An 18,707-nucleotide genomic window follows, 5' to 3' on the forward strand; every position below is an offset into this window, starting at 1 on the left:
TCCCTATTCAAAACTTTTGCAAAGGAAGATCGCGGACAAAGGAGATTAGAGTTTCTAACCTGAATGGCTTGCATACGTTTGGACCAATGAACCCAAGACACGGGGTTGTTGGCGGTGAGGAATAAGAAGCTACTTAATCCTGAGAGGTTGCTTTTGCCACTCCTGTATAAATATTTAGTGTTTATTAGGTGGTCTTTTATTGTGTCATCGTTCATACCAAATTAAGACAAACTCAATTCTTTTTTTTTTTTTTTGCGTGCATGTAAGCCTCGATACAGATATATTGTGAGCGTTATCTTTGTGTGAAATCAATACATTGTTGTGTGCTTACGCCATTTCATTAATTATATTTTACGAGAACAAATTACGGTATGTAGTTTTTTAAACGGCAAATTCCCAATATGCTTAATCATCATCCTGAAATATTCAACATCACATAACACTCCTCTTTAGGAAGCAACCTAGAGCATATTGTTTTGGTTTCTTTATGAAAAATGCCGTGAAAGTTTTGAGGGTGCATGTCTGCGGGTGCTCATATTTTTTGTTGAGTGTTGTATGTGTTTGTTTCTTAATGCTCTCGCTATGTCAGCATACGTTTACCCTACTTTGTGCATGACTGTCCTGTACGGGTGCATTTATTCGCATTGTTGACGCATTATACTATTGGGCAAAAGCTCTGTATGCGTTGTGACTACATGACTGTGACTAATCATCTATTGCTCATTATTTTCTTTCCTTGCCTTTGAAAAAGTCAAGTGTATACTTACTGTGTTCATATGTACATGCTGAAAAACCTCTTTAGTAATATGTATAATATGTGTGTGGATGTTCTTCTTTTCTCGCTATTATTGTCAAAGTTTATTACAATTTGTGCGTTTGTTGTTATTGTTTGTGTTTTATATACCACATGGTGCTAGCGGGCCTAGGCAGGTGATCATGAATGCCACCTTTTGCCTCAGCATCATGACAATCATGTATTGTCACAAAAATTGGTAAGTAAATAAATATGTGGTGCCGCTGCAGTTACAAGTGTCCTCTTTTCTTTTTTCTAACTCTGGCTTTGTGAGACGTGAAGGCCTGTTCTGGTTTAACGAAAGAAAGATTCCATGCCAGCTTCAGAAATACTGCGGTGTTTTCATTTCTTCTACAGTAATCTCCCAACACTGAGTCGTAGGCTAGAACGTAGTAGTTTGAGCACACTTATTTCCTTGTAAAATGTCATATCAACTAGCCAAACAATAAGTTCTGTTAATTCTCTACAATAACTGTCAACTTCCGAATGTGTTTCGTTGTAACTTCGAATGATGGTGTCTGCGCGGATTCGCTAACAAAGAACTGAGGAACCAATGTAAGCCAATAAAACCCTGAAGTCACCATTCCTACACGTAGAGCACAGAAGCCAATAAACGAAGCAATTGGAAAACGTAATCACCCAGATATCTCACTAAACCTGCCCAGGGACTGGAGAATTCGCCCCTACCGGAAACGCCCAGATTCTCAAGTGTAGCACTAAACTCAAAAGCCAGAACTGTTTGACTGCCAACTGGAGCCTGTGGAATAGTTTCACGGAAACTGAAAATCAACGCACTTTATTAGGGCCTACTCAAAAGCAAACAAGAAAATTCATGTTTCCCGTTAAATAGTGCTGTTTCATACTCATGCTAGTTGTATTTGCTAAGACTCTGGGGCGATTATCGACAGTTCTAAAATGTGGTAGCCCAGTCACGGCAACATAAATCGAAATCTAACTTACAAAGGCAATTTACTACATGTTAGTTACATGGTTCAAAAATGTAAAAAACAGAAACGAAAACAAAAAATACACGTAGAAAACGAAGAAGTGACGAGAGTTTCGCAAACCCCGTCAGAAGCCCGCGAATACACGCAATATTGCCGCGCGACTGGCCGCTCTAGCATAGGCGTATTTACCAGGAGGGCAAAGGGCACTTGCTCTACCCCCCCCCCCCCCCCTGTCAAAAGTGAGGGGGCAAAGTATGCCATTTACCCCCCCCCCCCCCCCCTTTGTTTTTATTGAAAGCGGGCACTTTCGACTGCACGCTGGACAGTCCAACACTTCAGCTCAAGCTAAATTTCCTTTCTTCATAGAGTAGCCACGTAAGTGATGCTTTTCTTTACTACGTATCCCTGTCTTGAGCAGTGAGGATTGTCTTTTCTGCCTCCTCAGGACCCGCTGTATCAGACGACGCGCGGGGATTCGCCCATAAAAAGCTCGCGCTGCGGAGAAGGCCTGGCGCTGGCCAGTTCCCGCCCAGCAAATGTCAACTTGCTCGACTTGCTCATGTCCAGTTTTTTTTTTTTTGGACCGCTACAATCCGTATTTGATCGCGTTCACGACTGCCAGGGCGTACCTCCTTTGGTAGCGCTGCCCGGTAGCCTCTGCATACGCAGCTGCGTCCGTGTAGTACGTATTGTACCTAGCGTTATTGGAGTACATCGATTGAATATGTTGTGCGCGTGCTTTGCGCCTTTCCTTGTTGTACTCGGGATGCATATTCTTGGGAATTGGAGCTACTGTAATTTTGGATCTCACCGAAGGAGGGAGAGGTACGGCCTCTTCGGTGAGATAAATCGGGTATGCTGGGATATTAAGTCGTGCCAATATTGCCCTACCAGTTTTTGTGAAGCTGAGGCGCTCCCTCTGTCGCATCAGAGTGGCCTGCCTCAGTTCGTCGAAAGTATTGTGTACTCCCAAAGCTAGCATGCGCTCCGTGGAGGTAGATTTAGGCAGGCCCAGAGCCGCCTTGAAAGCTGTTCGAATTATCGTGTTGGCCTGCCTCTCCTCTTCCCTGTTCAGGATTTGGTAGGGCAAGCCATATGTGATTCGACTAATCACTAAGGCCTGTACGAGCCTTAGGGTATCGATTTCTTGCATTCCCGCCTTTCTATACGTCACTCGACGTATCATTTGGGCTATGTTGTGGGTTGCGGATTTGATGGTTTTGAGCGTCTGTGCTGCTCTCCCGTCGCTCTGAAGCCACAAACCCAGGACTCGCATCGTAGGTACCTCTCGGACCATTTGGCCCTCAACCACAATGTTAATCGACCCTCTGGATTTGTAGCCTTTCGCGTGTATCCGGATGACCTCGGATTTTTCGGGCGCGCACTTCAGCCCGCTCGTTCGGGAAAATTTCTCCACCTCTAATACCGCGGTTTGGAGCGTGTATTCTTTTTCCCCTAGGGAACCTCTGCTCGCCCACAGCGTGATATCGTCAGCGTAAAGCGTGTAACCTAGGTCGGGTATCCGATCGAGATCGCGCGCGAGGCGACACATCGCCATGTTGAAGAGCAGAGGAGATATTATCGCTCCTTGAGGGGTTCCTTTGCTCGGCATTTTAAATATCTGCGATGTGATTTGGCCAATACTGATGCTGGCCTCGCGGTTGGAAAGAAATGCCCTAATGTAATTGTAGGTGCGCTCACCACAACCCGAACGTTCGAGTTCCTCGAGTATTGCGCCGTGAGAGACATTGTCGAAGGCTCCTTTGAGGTCTAGTGCTAGGACTAGTCTCTCGTCACCGTACGGAATATTGGTTAGAATCTCGTCCCTTAGTAGGAGGAACGCGTCTTGACACGATAAACCTGTGCGAAATCCTATCATGGAGTCTGGGAACCAGCTCCGCTCTTCCAGGTATCGCTGTAGTCTGCTGTGGATCACCCTCTCATAGAGCTTACCGAGGCAGGACGTGAGCGATACCGGTCGGAGGGTATCAATCGAGGGATTCTTTTTCGGTTTGGGGATCATGATTATTTTAGCCAATTTCCATTCTTGGGGCAAATCTCCCTTGGCCCAGTACTCGCTATTGAAAACCTTTGTTATTTTCGCTAGGGCCACCGAATCCATGTTTCGAATCATTGAATTTGTGATTGTGTCTGGGCCCGGTGCCGAGTTTTTAACTGCGGCTTGCGCCGCTTCGTACACTTCCGCGTACGTTATTTCTTCGTCTAATTTAGGGTTGGCCTCTCCCGCGTATGGTCTCACCGTGTAGGGTGATGCCGCCGCGGGTGAGGGTCCTATGTATTTGTTCTGAAGGACGTCGACTAGTTCTTGATCTGTACCCTCGAAATTGTCTGCTATAATTTGGAGCTTCTTGTTATTCTCAGTACGTGTGCTCATTGGGTCTAGCATACTCCGGAGTATTCGCCACGTACTGGCCATTCCCAGTGTCCCAGATAGGTTTCCGCAGAAGGTCGCCCACTCGTTTTTAGCTAGCTCGTTGGCGTGGCCTTGGGCTTGCTCTGCCAATAGAGCGATGCGTTGTCTTAGGTGTTTGTTTAGGCGCTGTCTTTTCCACCTCTTCACGAGTTTCCGCCTCTCTTCCCATAAGCTGACTAGGTGAGAGTCTATCACCGGCGCCTCCGCTGTGCGCTCTATGGCTTTGGTGGTGTCAAGCTAAATTTCCTTTCTTCATAGAGTAGCCACGTAAGTGATGCTTTTCTTTACTACGTATCCCCTGCTTGAGCAGTGAGGATTGTCTTTTCTGCCTCCTCAGGACCCGCTGTAGCAGACGACGCGCGGGATTCGCCATAAAAGCTCGCGCTGCGGAGAAGGCCTGGCGCTGGCCAGTTCCCGCCCAGCAAATGTCAACTTGCTCTACTTGCATCATGTCCAGTTTTTTTTTTTTTTTTTGGACCGCTACATCCGTATTTGAAAACACAATCAGCTTGCCATATTTAACCTGCGGGAGAAGGTGAGGTCCGGACAAAGTGCTATAATCAGCCGCCCCCAACGACTGGTGTGCCTTACGGCATGAAATCACTCGGTTATCAAATACTGGAACTATACATAGTTTGCTTTGCACGGACGTCATCGCGGACGCCATATTGGGGTACCAGCAGGTCGGGAAGGGGCGTAAGCAAGGAACATGACAGCATGACAGCAAAAAAAATCGCGTCTTGCGTCTAACGTCAGAGCGATAACAATGATAAACCGGTGAAAATAATCGCCGTGAAAAAGCAAAACAGTTCATTTGCGCGTGATAATACGTTGCACTGACGGCATCGTAGTGGCCATCTTAGGGTACCAGCGCGGTGAGATACGGCTGTGTGACGTCACATGAATACTATCTATACTCAACCTCCATCCAGGTATAGACTACATAGCGTTGCAGTCTCAATATCTTATCACCATCAAAAATCTAATCAAACCACTTACAGGTATAACTGTCGAATTTGTGTAATCACGACTTGTACGTCTTCCGACGCGCGAAAAGCCGTGGGGGATGAGAGGGAGGGCAATTAGCGTTGTCCTCCGGCAACTTGCAACTGCGTATTTCGCAAGGGCAACCGAGGATCGCCGCTCAACCTCGTGTCGGTCGTGTTGCGAATGTGTCGCGGTCGCGCGTGACTTGTTATTGCTCGCGGGTGATATTGAGACCCCGGTCCCGAAATGGCAAATATTCTTGCAGAGCTCATGAAATTGTCCGCTGGAGAGTCTAAACTACTAACAGAGGTACAAGACCTGAAAGCTCAACTTCTCCTAACTGGCAACGCTATCTCTGAACTCAGTACACGGCTGACTAATGTGGAGACCAATTGTCTGCGTATTGAGCCTATGCGACGGCAGCTGGAAACGTTACAGACAGACACACTTAATACTGCTAATCGAATGGTAAAACTGGAAAGCCGTTTTGACGATGCTGAGAATCAGTCCAGACGCAATAACTTCCCGACACTAACCCAAAAGAATCTTTCGCGAGTTCCGAAGAAATAATCATTCGCCATTGCTCTCAGTACATCAACTTCACATTAGATCGTCAATTAATTGAACGTGCACATCGACTGGGCAGACACACCCAAGGTCGAAACCGTCCAATTATTGTTAAATTCAATTCCTTCAAAACTTAAGAAGCGATTTTGTCTAATGGCCGTAAATTAAAGGGTACCCCTTACGGCATTGGCGAAGACTACTCCCGCCAGGTCCAAAATGCGAGGAGGCATCTTATCACCTTTGCAAAAAACAAACCTATGCCTTATTCACTTCATTACAAAACAATGCACATCAACTCCAAGCGATATGTCTTTGACGAGTCACCTCAAGATATCCAAGAACTAACATAGCTATCACGCCGTCAAAAACTGCATCACTGTGCGACACCTGCCGCTCGTTCAATTCCGTCATTTTCAGTTATCTATACTAACATACGAAGCATCCTTACAAAACGTGATACTATATAAAACCTTGTCTCATCACCCGAAAGCAACCTGCTCATACTAACCGAAACATGGCTCACAGATGACGTTCCCCATAAAGAAATATTAGAAGACCTGCCAAACTTTGAAGTAATCCGCAAAGATCGGCAAGGACGCAGAGGTGGAGGCGTCCTTATAGCCATTAAAAAAGAACTATCGTTTTCCACCGTTCACATAACCTCGGACTTAGAAATTGTATGGATCCTCTGTCGTGCCAAACCAAAACTACTACTTGTAGGTGTATGCTACCGCCCCCCCCCCCCCCCCCTGCAGTTCTGCCGATTTTCCCAGAAAACTGAATAACACCCTAAGCCAACTAGTTAAAAAATACCCTAACGCGCACATTTTGCTTTTCGGGGATTTCAATTACCCAAACATTGATTGGACTAACCCTCAAATAAATACCGGTAGCACTGAATTCAAAGAGTTCGTTAATGTCTGTCTGAATTATAACCTTTCACAATTGGTAACTGAACCAACGCGTGTCACACATGATCCTTCCAACATTCTAGATCTAGTATTGTCTTCAAATCCTGAAACACTATCGTCTCTTACTTACTGTAACGAAATAAGTGACCCCAAAGTAATTCATGCTACATTCACCTTATTCCCGTCCCCGTGCCATACTCATAAAAAAACAATCCGCCTTTACGATAAAGGCAATTACCCAGCAATAAATAATGAATAAGAATAATTTTACGAGGAATTTCAAACGGCATTTCAACACCGATCTGTTCAAGAAAACTGGTCTCTTTTTCAGGAAAAAGTGGCACTTTTAACTGAAAAATACATACCAACATTATCGATTCATGCTAACCGCCATAAACCATGGTTCACAAAAAGCCTGAAAACACTCGAGAATAAGAAAAACGCCTTTTTTGACAAGCTAAGCACAACCCGAACGATTACTCGTGGAACAAGTACTACGAATCAGAACGCATTTATCTATCAGCAATCCGCTCACGCAAATACACTTTCTTTCATTTCGACCTCGCTAACATGATAAGTGAAAATCCAAAGAAATTTTGGCAAATCATTGACCCGCTGCCATCACGCACTATCTCCTTCCCGAATGAGCAGGGTGAAATCTTATCAGACTCTGACATTGCTAACAGATTTAATACAACCTTTTCTTCAGTGTTCACTAAAGAACCCGACACTCCCTTACCTACGTTTCTTGCGACGTCTCTACCTATAATTCCGGCTATCACTTTCTCGATACATGAAATTTCAAATATAGATAATATTAAACTTTCGTCATCCACAGGTCTCGACGAAGTCACCTCGAAGTTTTTAAAAAACACCAAGTTCATCTCTGCGGCATGCCTAACATTGTTTTTTTTTTTTCCACAGTCGCTGTCTTCTGGAAACCTTCCGAAAGAGTGGAACATGAGCAAGGTCGTTCAAGTCTACAAATCGGGCAATAAAAATGTGCCTTTGAACTACGCCCCATTTCCATCACGTCGGTGCCCTGTAAGATCATGGAACATGTCATATACACCCATATAATTAACTTCCTTGATACTAACAATTTCTTTTACCAATCCCAGCACGGATTCTGCAAGGGACTAACTTGCGAAACACAATTGGCTATTTTTCTTCACGATCTGCACTCAAATCTCGATATTACCATAACATCCTTGACTTCGCAAAAGCATTCGACAAGGTAGCTCACCAACGACTGCTCCTAAAACTTTCTCGATTAAATCTACATCCTACAGTTTTAACATGGATCGAACAATTCCTGACTAATCGCATGTAGTCGGTGTACGTCAATAACAATACTTCTGAGCCTCTACCCGTAACGTCAGGCGTCCCCCAGGGCTCTGAATTAGGCCCCTTCCTATTTTTAATATACATTAATGATCTACCATTACACGTGTCGTGCAAAATCTGCATGTACGCTGATGATTGTGTCATTTACCGCTCAGTTACTAATAATAATGATCAAATCGCCCTTCAGGAAGACTTAAACAACATTCAAAATTGGTGTCAACGTTGGTTAATGTTCCTTCTTCTTCTTCTTTCTGGGGTTTTACGTGCCAAAACCCGTTCTGATTATGAGGCATGCCGTAGTGGAGGGCTCCGGATTAATTTTGACCACCTGGGGTTCTTTAACGTGCACTACAACGCAAGCACACGGGCGTTTTTGCATTTCGCCTCCATCGAAATGCGGCCGCCGCGGCCGGGATTCGATCCCGCGATCTCGAGCTCAGCAGCGCAACGCCTTAGCTGACTGAGCTACCACGGCGGGTGCTAATGTTCCTAAACCCTACCAAATGTAAAGCAAATTCGTTCTCTCACCGTTCTAACCCCTTGGTAGTTCAATAAAAAATCACTAACGAACGAATTTAGGGTGTAAAGAATTATAAGTACCTGGGTGTTACCGTCTCAAATGATCAGGACTGGTGTCTGCATGTGACTAACGTTATCTCTTCAGCTAACAAATCAGCTTGGGTTCCTACGACGTCACTTAAAAACGCACCACAGCATGTGAAACTATTAGCTTATAAAACACTAATACGACCCAAACTGGAATACGCATCAGCCATTTGGAGCCCTCGCCAGACTTTCCTCATTACCGCCCTTGAGGCATTTCAGAATCGGGCCATCCGGTACATTCACTCCGCCTTTTCATACGATGTCAGTGTAACTTCGTTAAAAGCAGAATCGGGCATACAAACCATTTCCCACCGCCGTTTAATTGCTAGCTTATCATTATTTCACAAATTCTACCACAGCGTACTCAATCGTGCGCACCATATATCTTGCCACCGTCACGCATATCCCATCGCATAGGACATTCCTTAAACGTAGCGCGTCCACGTGCGCGTACTATCACTTTTGCATCTTCTTTTTTTTTTCTCGAACAGCCAAAGACTGGAACGGCCTTCCGCACAACATCGTTTCTATACCCTGCTCATCTGCCTTCATAGAAGAAATTGCCTCGCATTATGCCTTGTAACATTTTATATTCGTTGTATCTCATATTTTTGTAACCCAATCCTTATGTAATACCCCAAAGAGGGGTGGGTCTTTAAGGAAATAAAGTGAAAGTGAAAGTTGTAGGTAATGTTCAAGACAGGCGGGTAATTGGGGCTTTCGCAATAAATTACGTATGCAACCGCTTTAAAGTGTTATGAGCGTGTCGAGCGGGGAAGAATTGAGCCCGCTGCTCTGGCAGAAATATAAAAGCCACGAAGGCCAAATTTAGCCAAAATTGGTGGTACGCTCTGGGAGTTTTCGGTGCGAAGTGAAATGCGGTTGAATCAAACACTGTCTTTGTAAAAAAATTCTTCTTCGAGTGTTAGAGCGTGTGATATGGCAGCTATCAGCTATGCTTCCCAGTGTCCTGACATAGATGTAGATTTTAGGTTCATAGTTCTTGGAAAGGGGAGAGGGCCCATGGTAAGCGCAATGTGCGACAAAATTTGTGCGTTCTTGTCCAGTTAGAAGCCTTGCAAATAATTACTGAGCCGTCCTTATGTCCCTCGATTTTCATGCCTCATGAGACATTCCTATACTTGGTTTCAGCGATGTCCTCGGTGAACTAAACAAGACACTTTGTTCATATGGGCGAAAATAAACGGCGCGTTATGGGCAATATGTAGGTAAACTTCCGATAGAGGACTGATTATGGCATTTGCAGTAAATTACGCATGCAAGCGAACCGGAGCTTTACGAATATGTTTTAAGAACAACGCGAAATTTATCTCGCTGCCCTGGGAGAACTCTGTACTCATCATCATCATCAGCCTATTCATGTCCACTGCAGGACGAAGGCCTCTCCCTGTGATCTCCACTTACCCCTGTCTTGCGCTAGATGATTCCAACTTGCGCCTGCAGACAGCAATTGCAATAAAATGAGATCGAGAATCACAACACTCGAAACGGATTCCGACACGTCAGTTACATAAGTACGCGCTCGTGAGTTTCAGTCACGCAGTTTGCGAGAAGGAACCGCAAACACGACGGCAGCGTGAAGTGCGCGGTGGTGGTGGCGTCGGCAGGCCCCATCGATAGACGATTCGACTTGCAAGCGGTACCGTAACATCTTCAGCGCGGCAAGCCGGTCGCTGTCGAACAAAGCAGGCGCTTCTGGAACATTCCCAAACCAGCGGCTTACCGAAGCGTGATTCTTTTTTTTTTTTTTTTTTTTTTTGGGGGGGGGGGGGGGGGGGGGGGGGAGCTATCATTTTCCTCTTCGGTTCTTCGTATATTTTCTTGCACCATCACGATTGCGCCGAGTTGAACTCGTCGATAACGTGTACGGCGCACGAAGGAAAGACGCCTGGGCGCAGTAGCGCATGCGCGAACAGCTGATAATCGTCAGTGAAATATACATATAAGAAGCGGCCGCCGGGAGGCCCGCCCGTCATACTGAATTGGACGCTATACCATGCTATACGTAGCCCGTGTCAGCTGAACCAGCGATTGGCGACTTTAGACGCCACTTCACCGACTCCTTTCACCGCCGGGTTCTAAGCTGTGAGGCGTGCTCGAAGCTTTGCGTCGCGGCTACTCCAGTTAGGACCTCAACTTCTGCAAGCGCGGTTATACCAGGCTAGCACGACCCATTGGTGCTCCTGGAATGCATATGCTACGCTCGGCGGCCATTTCATCCCTTCTCACGCATCAGCTGTCACGCTTCCCGCAAACGCTTCCGTTGCTGTCTTAAGTCGCGCCTGCAGTCAAGTTTTCTTTTGTTTGTGTGCGCCTGGATAAAGAACTGACTGCGCCAATCAACTGGAGTACAACGAAGCAACTGTCGTCGCCCCGTGCCTTCCAGCTAACCTACAAGGTGGGCCCCTATATACGTATATAGCTTAGGGTGACGCGGGTATTTTCATTTCTTGCTGTTCTGTCTACACGATGGACATTTACTAGTTTAGATGTTGCTGCGCAATTACCGTTTTTGCACGCATATTATACGTTTCCTTTTTTTTTTCCTCGACATTTCTGGCCACGGAACGCGCGTCACCTTATATTTGGGTTCGTGACACGAATATAACGTTTGCTTTTTTACTTTCATTTCGCCTGCTCACCGTCAAGCTTTTAACTGCCCGTGTATTTTGCGCAGTCTTCTCCTGATAAAGAGCGCTGTTGGTGCCGCATCAATGTGGTAACGGCGTAATTATCGCAACTCTGAGCAAGACGATAGACGCAGTTGTGCAGGTCTTCAATCTCGCACGGTGGATCACCGCGCAATCCGTGAAAGGCCTTGTGTTCGATTGTGTCGCGGGCATTTCTGGGCCGCTGTTTGTCCGATAATCTTAGTGGGTGTCACATTGGACGACGCCGGGTTCGCCGACTGTGCCAGAGCCCATCCTTTTACTTTTTTCTGCGGCGGCAGTTCATACTGTCCGAGACACCCCCCTCCCCTTTTCGCGGTATTTACGTGCAAATACGGTACGTTTCACGTCTCGCTTGCCGTGGACATTCATTTTTTTTTTTGTCTTCCTAACCGTAGGTGAATCCCGTGCAACCAAGTGACCGTGTCACTACTACGGGGGACAACGCAACCAAGTGACCATGGCAATTCTCCGAGGGACAACGGAGCAACCGTCATCGCTACGTTCGATCTTCGGCAGTTATATTCACCAGGTGCGATTCTAGCTTGCGAGGGTGGCGCGGCTATTAAATCAACTAATTGGCAATGTTAACTGTTTTAGACTGATTGGCAAGAGAAGGCCGCTGCCACATTGGGTCGTTGTCGTGACGGAAGCGGAGAGGACTGGGCGGGGCGATTGTAGCTTTAGGCTTAGCTGACACTACGAAGGGTAGCTCGCACTGCGCAGGCTCCAGCTGGCAGGGGTCCTCTCTCGTTTGCGACACGGACATCGGCCCATTCCGAGTGCTATTGCTTCCCGTTCATAATTTCGCGTGTCGGCGCGCGCGAAATGTGGAAGTAAATTGCACCCGGAATTAATTAGCGTCAGGTTTCTTCCAGCGAAACAGAAGAAGAACGGACGTTGCCTACGGTCTGCAGCGCGGTGCGCTGCGGCGAAGACGGTGGTGGGTGGCCACTTTTTTTTTTCTTCCGTATGTTCTCGTCCCTACGGCTGTGTCACGCCGTGCTTTCGTCGCTCGACAAGCCAACCATCGTAGACTAGTCCCATCGCCCACTCCAGTGCGATGACACTTGGTGAGTACGTGCTTTCTGGTTACTTTCATCATTTAACAAGTGCCTTTTTTGTTAGGTTTCAGTTCTGCAACCTGTGCCTTGGCCCCTGGCACATGTTCCTGCACCCGGTCGTGTCTGGCGCAGATCACGTTCAGCACCCGTCTGTCGTCCAGCAGCTGATCGTGTCTTCACTTCTGTTCCTGCCTCACTGCTATTCGGGTCCTGGTGAATGAAGATGCCTGCAATCCCCGCCCTGCAGAACGTCCACTGTACGTAAGTATATCAAGTTCTTCCAGCCCATGCTGTAAAGGTGTCTTGACAGGTCGTTCATAAGATGCCTGCTTGTCGTTTCAGTCTGCCACACGCACGCGACCGAGTTTCCTGCACCCGGTCGTGTCTCGTACAGATGTTCAGCACCTGCCGTCCTACGGCTGATCATGTCGCATTTGTTCCTGTCTCACTGCTTTTGGTGTCCTGCTGCATGAAGATGCCTGCAATATCCGTGCTGCAGTACGTAGACTGCACGTAGGTATATAAAGTTCTTCCAGCCCATGCTGTAAAGGTGACTTGACAGGTCGTTCATAAGATGCCTGCTTGTCGTTTCAGTCTGCATCCTTTGGTGCCACACGCACGCGACGGATTTTCCTGCACCCGGTCGTGTCTCGCACAGATGTTCAGCACCTGCCGTGCCACGGCTGATCGTGTCACTTCTGTTTCTGCCTCATTACTAATGGTGTCCTGCTGAATGAAGATGCCTGCAATCTCCGTGGTGCAGTACGTCGACTGCACGTAAGTATATCCAATTGTTCCGACTCGTACTGTGACGGTGTACGTGCCGACAGGTACTTAACAAGATGCCTGTATGTCGTTTCAGTCTGCAACCCTTGTCTTGACATCTGCCGCCCATCAAGGTCTGTCCCACCAGCGTAGTAGACAATGACACCAAGTGCAGACCGTAAGGAGGCAGGCGTTGCTCTCGCCACTCATCGCCTTGCTGCTCCCAAAAGTCACGCTGCAGGAAACGTTCTTCACTGCCTCGACAAGGCCACACAACTATGAAGTCCCAAGAAACAGCACGACGTCGCGTGACATGAATGCTCATCTAACATCCCGGTTTGAGTTATTCGATCCACCCTATCGCAGTACTACGGCCACTCGATGAAGTCGCATGTTCTTCAGTGGCTGCGACCGTATTATGTGGGTACCCAAAAATCCCACGGGACATGCTGTTCTAGCTCATCGTAGTGGTACACTGCTCAGACTCTAGCATTGGGTTGATCTGGGGATTTTCGCTTCTTACTTTCAATGGCATTCTATGCTTTTGTAATGGTACACCGATGCTGCTTTGCGTTGCCGAATTGTGTGTGCATGCGCTCGTGTGTGTGTGTGTGCGAGCGCGCGCCTTTGAGTGTTTGTGTGTGTGTGTGCGCGCGCGCGCGCCTTTGAGTGTTTGTGTGTGTGCGCGCGCGCGCCTTTGAGTGTTTGTGTGTGTGCACGCGCGCGCCTTTGAGTGTTTGTGTGTGTGCGCGCGCGCGCCTTTGAGTGCTTGTGTGTGTGCGCGCGCGCGTCTTTGAGTGTTTGTGTGTGTGTGTGTGTGTGTGCGCGCGCGCCTTTGAGTGTTTGTGTGTGTGCGCGCGCGCGCCTTTGAGTGCTTGTGTGTGTGCGCGCGCGCGTCTTTGAGTGTTTGTGTGTGTGTGTGTGTGTTGCGCTCATTTCATCTGGTAGTTCACATCATTCTGGCTGGGGTGCATTTCCAATTCATCCACGAATCGTTTGACTGGTTTCTTGCAATCGGTGACATCCTTCTGTAAGCTCGTCGAATGCTCTGCGGTGGTGGCTGCGAATTGTTTCGAAAACTCTTGCAACGTTTGCACTGTACAACTCATCCACTCGTAGATTTAATTGTGGCACCTAGTAGTTGTCAAATTCTTTGGTATTCCAAGGGATTTCTGTTCGTATCTTTTCCTCATTCACATATTCTTGGTCTTTCAAGTGACTCATCGTGCACAATGCAAAACAGCATCAATGTACCATAACAAAAAGCACATGGTGTGAATTAAATCCTACAATTATGAGCACATCCTTTGAAATCTGGTGCCGGCATGGCACCAAGCTCTTACATTTTTTACTGTCTGCCATCATTAATGATGATAATAAAGCAGTGTACCACCCTCCAAGGCAGGTTCTGGATAGCTCTTCAGACAAAACTACCACACATGCCTGCTGTATTCAACAGACTGTTTTGTCACAGTTCCTTTTGTCCAACAGGAGTGTTTACTGCCCTGTGTAAACTTACCTGCCTGTGTTTATTTACTATGACTTATTTGCTATTTCTATGACATGCATTTGCTCACTGATGTTCCCTGTGACTGAATAAAATAGCAAGGATGTTCTTTCATATTATCTTTCTTGCACTGTTTGCCCCTATGTGAAAAAGATTGTAAGAACTACCTCTTACACAATAAATTCTTTGCCCAGTTGCTTGAAGTGTACAGTTCTGAAAATTAAAATTGAGCCTGTGAAGTCTTTGTAGTGAATCACTTCGCTGCTCACTGGTGTTGCATGCCAGCTGCAATGAAATTTTGGACATAGATCCAGAGTAGATAGTGCAGCCTCTGCAAAATTCTGCATTTGAAATGCCTCTAGATGTTTTCAGCGTACCTGCCGCATGCTGAAATTTGGAGGCCATGATATCCATCCCATCACTGCCGCTTAGGCTGGTTTGAGTGCGTTTTGTTGTCGCATTTCTAAGTATTTCCTGTCTGTTATCATACCAGCCGCTATTACGAGGAGGAAATGGCTAGTTATTCTAAGTTACCAAGTGCTGTTGGGGACAATGGAAAAGCAGGTACTGCTGCTGGTGATACTTGCATGAATTGCAGCAGGCATAACAGCTAGCGGTACGCAAATTTCAATTTCGCAGCGAGTATCAATGTCCTTCCACAGTGGTGACATGGAAGGAAATTGCAGTGCAAGATAAGATTATAAGACCTAGGATGTTCGGCAGTCAATGGTCTGAAGAACGAACACAGTAAGTCGTGTAGACACACAGTATACCCAGGGATTACTTACTGTGGCAATGAAGGGAAAGTTACTAAAGCTACTGGGGGTGGAGCTACTGTTCAAATACTGAACCGGCAGCGTCTGAGAGCCATTTTTTAACGTGTACTGAGGCAATGGTTTTGCATTAGCCCTGACGTGAAAGATAAAACGAAACAGGTTTAAATTTTCTTTTCCCCAGCTTAATACAGTCGGAACCCGGATATATCGAATTCATATAGAAATTTTCAAGGGAATTTTACAGTTCTTCCAAATACACAATAATTCGTTATATGTGCGTTTGATATATCCGGGTTCCACTGTACAACAAGCACTTTGAATGTGACGTTTTCTTCAGGAGCGTTCTTGCTTCTGCATGCCTTGCTTCCGTAGCGTCCCTTCATTGCAACAGAAAGTTGTCCGCAAGTATAAGTACCACAGTTGATGTTGGACAGGAATCGACACCAGCGATTGTTGCAACTTCTTCCAATGGCTTTAATGTAGAAACACACCAGCCAATTTTCCATCATTCAGCATGTGCGAAGCATACATGTTGCAATCAGTGCATCTCTTACAACTCCAAGGATCTGTAGACCATTGCAAGTTTCAACATCTTGAACAACATGCAACTGCAACTTCTCCGTTTTTTTTTTTTTTGAGGCACCAATCTAGCCTTTCTTGCAGCTGTGTTTATAACGGCCAACAATGCCTTTTTACAAAGTGCAGTACTAATACCTGGCATCATTTCTTTACATGGCTGATGGCCAACTGAAAAGTACAGGTAAAACAAGGCCTCTGGTGCCACAAAAGTTAACGAGTGGCTGCTCTCATGTTGCATGCATTGTCAGTTGCCACATAAAATGGGCAACATGCGTTGGCACTTCCAGACCAGATGTTCAAGAAATTGTGGAATACAAGAGAAATGTTGTCATGCTGTCATGGTCATTCCACTCATCATACAGTCACCTAAATAAACCCCCTGTACCGTTTACCCTACCTCTCGACCTCATACTCGTCACGAAAGAAACAACCCTCGTTAAGTCTGCTCGGACGACGGCGTGGGCCGAGTAAGCATCCGTGTGACGCCCAGGTAGCGTAGGCCAGCTACCCGTAACGAGACGCACCGGTGGCGTATGCTAGAGAGCGACCCTCACTTCGACGTCAGACTGAGACCACGATTCCCGAATTCTACAATGATCACTAAATAAGAACACCAATAAAAGCAATAAAAAGGATCTACAGATTTCTTTTTCTTGAAAACATCAGCAGCGCTCTAATGACTTGCAGTCTTCACTTTATCTAGTGCTTCAAATTCCACATTCAAGTCTTTTTGCCACTTTAGGTGGTTTACAAGAGTGGTAGTCTATGACAGCATTCACAGTGAAGTTCCACAAGAGATGCATACAGCTCAAGTTTGAAAACTTTTGTGAAAACAGTTCCATATGGCACTTCTCGTATTCCCCAGCAGCTCCATCAGTGCACGGGTACAAGTCTTCGAAATCACGCACACTTTCCACGGTCACCAGCACAACATGTGGATGAAAGCCACGTGGGCTACATGATTTGCAAACACTGCCATGGAGCACAACGTAAGGACGAAGCAGCCCAAAGGCATGTCACTCAGGCCCATCTCTCTCTCTCTCTCTCTCTCTCTCTCTCTCTCGTAAATGGCAATTCGCTACCCCCCCCCCTCACAGTTAGGCTCCGGGCAACTTATACCTATAATTACCGTAACACGCATCGTGCAACACACGAATGTACATATTTTGGCTTGTCATCACAGTAAAATCTGCGAAGCACATTATCGTAGCCTGAATGAGCGATGACAGCTGATTGGCACAATGTTCATCGCCAGTGCTTTATGGTGGATGCCATCTTTAATATGTAGCCCAGAACAATCCTATTCCTTAGGGGTGCACATGTTAGCGCTTTATATCTTTGGTTCCTGTAGGGGAGCGTTAAAACTTGGTTCCTAATTGTCTACCTTAGTGGCACAAGCCGCTTCATTCTGCAGTGCCGCGCATTGGTAACTACGCAAGGACACCAGTACAGTTGTTGCGAAAGTGCACTAATCGAGCTAGTAAGCACCATTCAAGAAAACATAACTGACGGCCGTTTTTCCGAAGAAAAAAAAACGTATATAAGTCGCACTGTGCTGTAAGACCCACCAACGAAAAATTCAGAAAGAAAGCGCGACTTATACAGTAGGAAACTGTGTACTCAACATTTACCGTGGTGTCCTCCCACCCTCTCCCCCCACTCATATTCCGCTAGATTTGATATCGGTCGGACTGTGTACTCAACCGATATCAAATCTAGCGGAATATGGGTGGGGGGAGAGGGTGGGAGGACACCACACTAAATGTTTTGGCGAAGTAGCATGCATATGGATGAATCACTAGTTTTTTTTTTTTTAATTCCCAACAAGAAGTGCTCCAACGCATTACATGCGGGCAAGGTTTTAAACGCAACAATCATATGCGGGCAATTCTTTAAAGTACGCTATATAATTACAGGAAACTGCAACTTTTATTGCAACTCTTCGAAAGAAACAGCTTCGCTAAAAATAGGGTTATTGACCCTTTTGGCAGAGCAGTTTGCTCTAGAGGAACGAGATGGCGCTTTCGGCAGCGCGCCATACGTTGCCTCAGTGAATGCGCACGAATACGAAACCATTACTGCGTCTACCCTGCTACTGTGCGATCAGCTGTCGAAAATGCAACTGGGCGTACGCTAATGCACTGTGCCCAATTCATACTGCAAAATGTGTAACGATAAAGGGAAGACGTGCGCGGTAGTTCGCTGCAAAAATAGTGATTCACATATTAATGAATGGAATCAACCTGTGTCGCAGCTGCTGCATAAGGACTGCCTGTGTTGCCGCCCTTCGCGATGCACGGCTTTCCTCAGGGATAAAAAAAATATATAATTCATCCGCCTGCGCTGTATAGCTAACCTCCAAAGAAAAGACTTCAAGTCCGGAACGTCGGCACTTGGGAGTGAGTACCGCTCGTTACAAAATGAAGTAGTGCCACTTACTGGCATAGTAAGTTTCCCGCACGTTATTTACACACATCCACCCTTACTCGCACGAAAACTTACGCCCACCCTATCGCCAACGTGTGAGTGAATAGGCGCACACTTGAATCAATGTGCCGGAGCATGAGTGACGGCGACTACACCGACAAGACACGAATATTAGAAGCTGAATGTTTCGTGACGGTCCACAGAGTAAGCGAGGGACTAGCGATAATACATATTTGCTACGAGCTACCACAAAGTACAGAACATTTAAATTCCAATCTTTGTGCGCAGCAAGAACAAATTTATCGCA

General features: G+C 46.4%; 1 protein-coding gene and 1 long non-coding RNA gene across 5 annotated transcripts in view; one reads left to right on the top strand and one right to left on the bottom strand.

The window, feature by feature from the left end:
• Window positions 1–18,707, bottom strand: part of LOC125944694 (clotting factor G beta subunit-like) — a 38,018-nt gene that overhangs the window by 16,153 nt on the left and 3,158 nt on the right. The window lies entirely within an intron of this gene.
• LOC119449966 (uncharacterized) lies at window positions 10,419–14,857 on the top strand. 4 transcript variants are annotated; one of them, XR_005191299.2, is made up of 5 exons: window positions 10,419–11,011; window positions 11,681–12,607; window positions 12,689–12,863; window positions 12,941–13,123; window positions 13,209–14,857. It is a non-coding gene; the product is annotated as an uncharacterized LOC119449966 (long non-coding RNA). The 4 variants fall into 4 exon arrangements; XR_005191297.2 differs by having other exon boundaries at window positions 12,689–12,859; XR_007466367.1 differs by having other exon boundaries at window positions 11,681–12,603; window positions 12,689–12,859.

The sequence above is a fragment of the Dermacentor silvarum genome, chromosome 4, assembly GCF_013339745.2.
Source record: "Dermacentor silvarum isolate Dsil-2018 chromosome 4, BIME_Dsil_1.4, whole genome shotgun sequence".
In the NCBI taxonomy this organism is placed as follows: Eukaryota; Metazoa; Arthropoda; class Arachnida; order Ixodida; family Ixodidae; genus Dermacentor; species Dermacentor silvarum.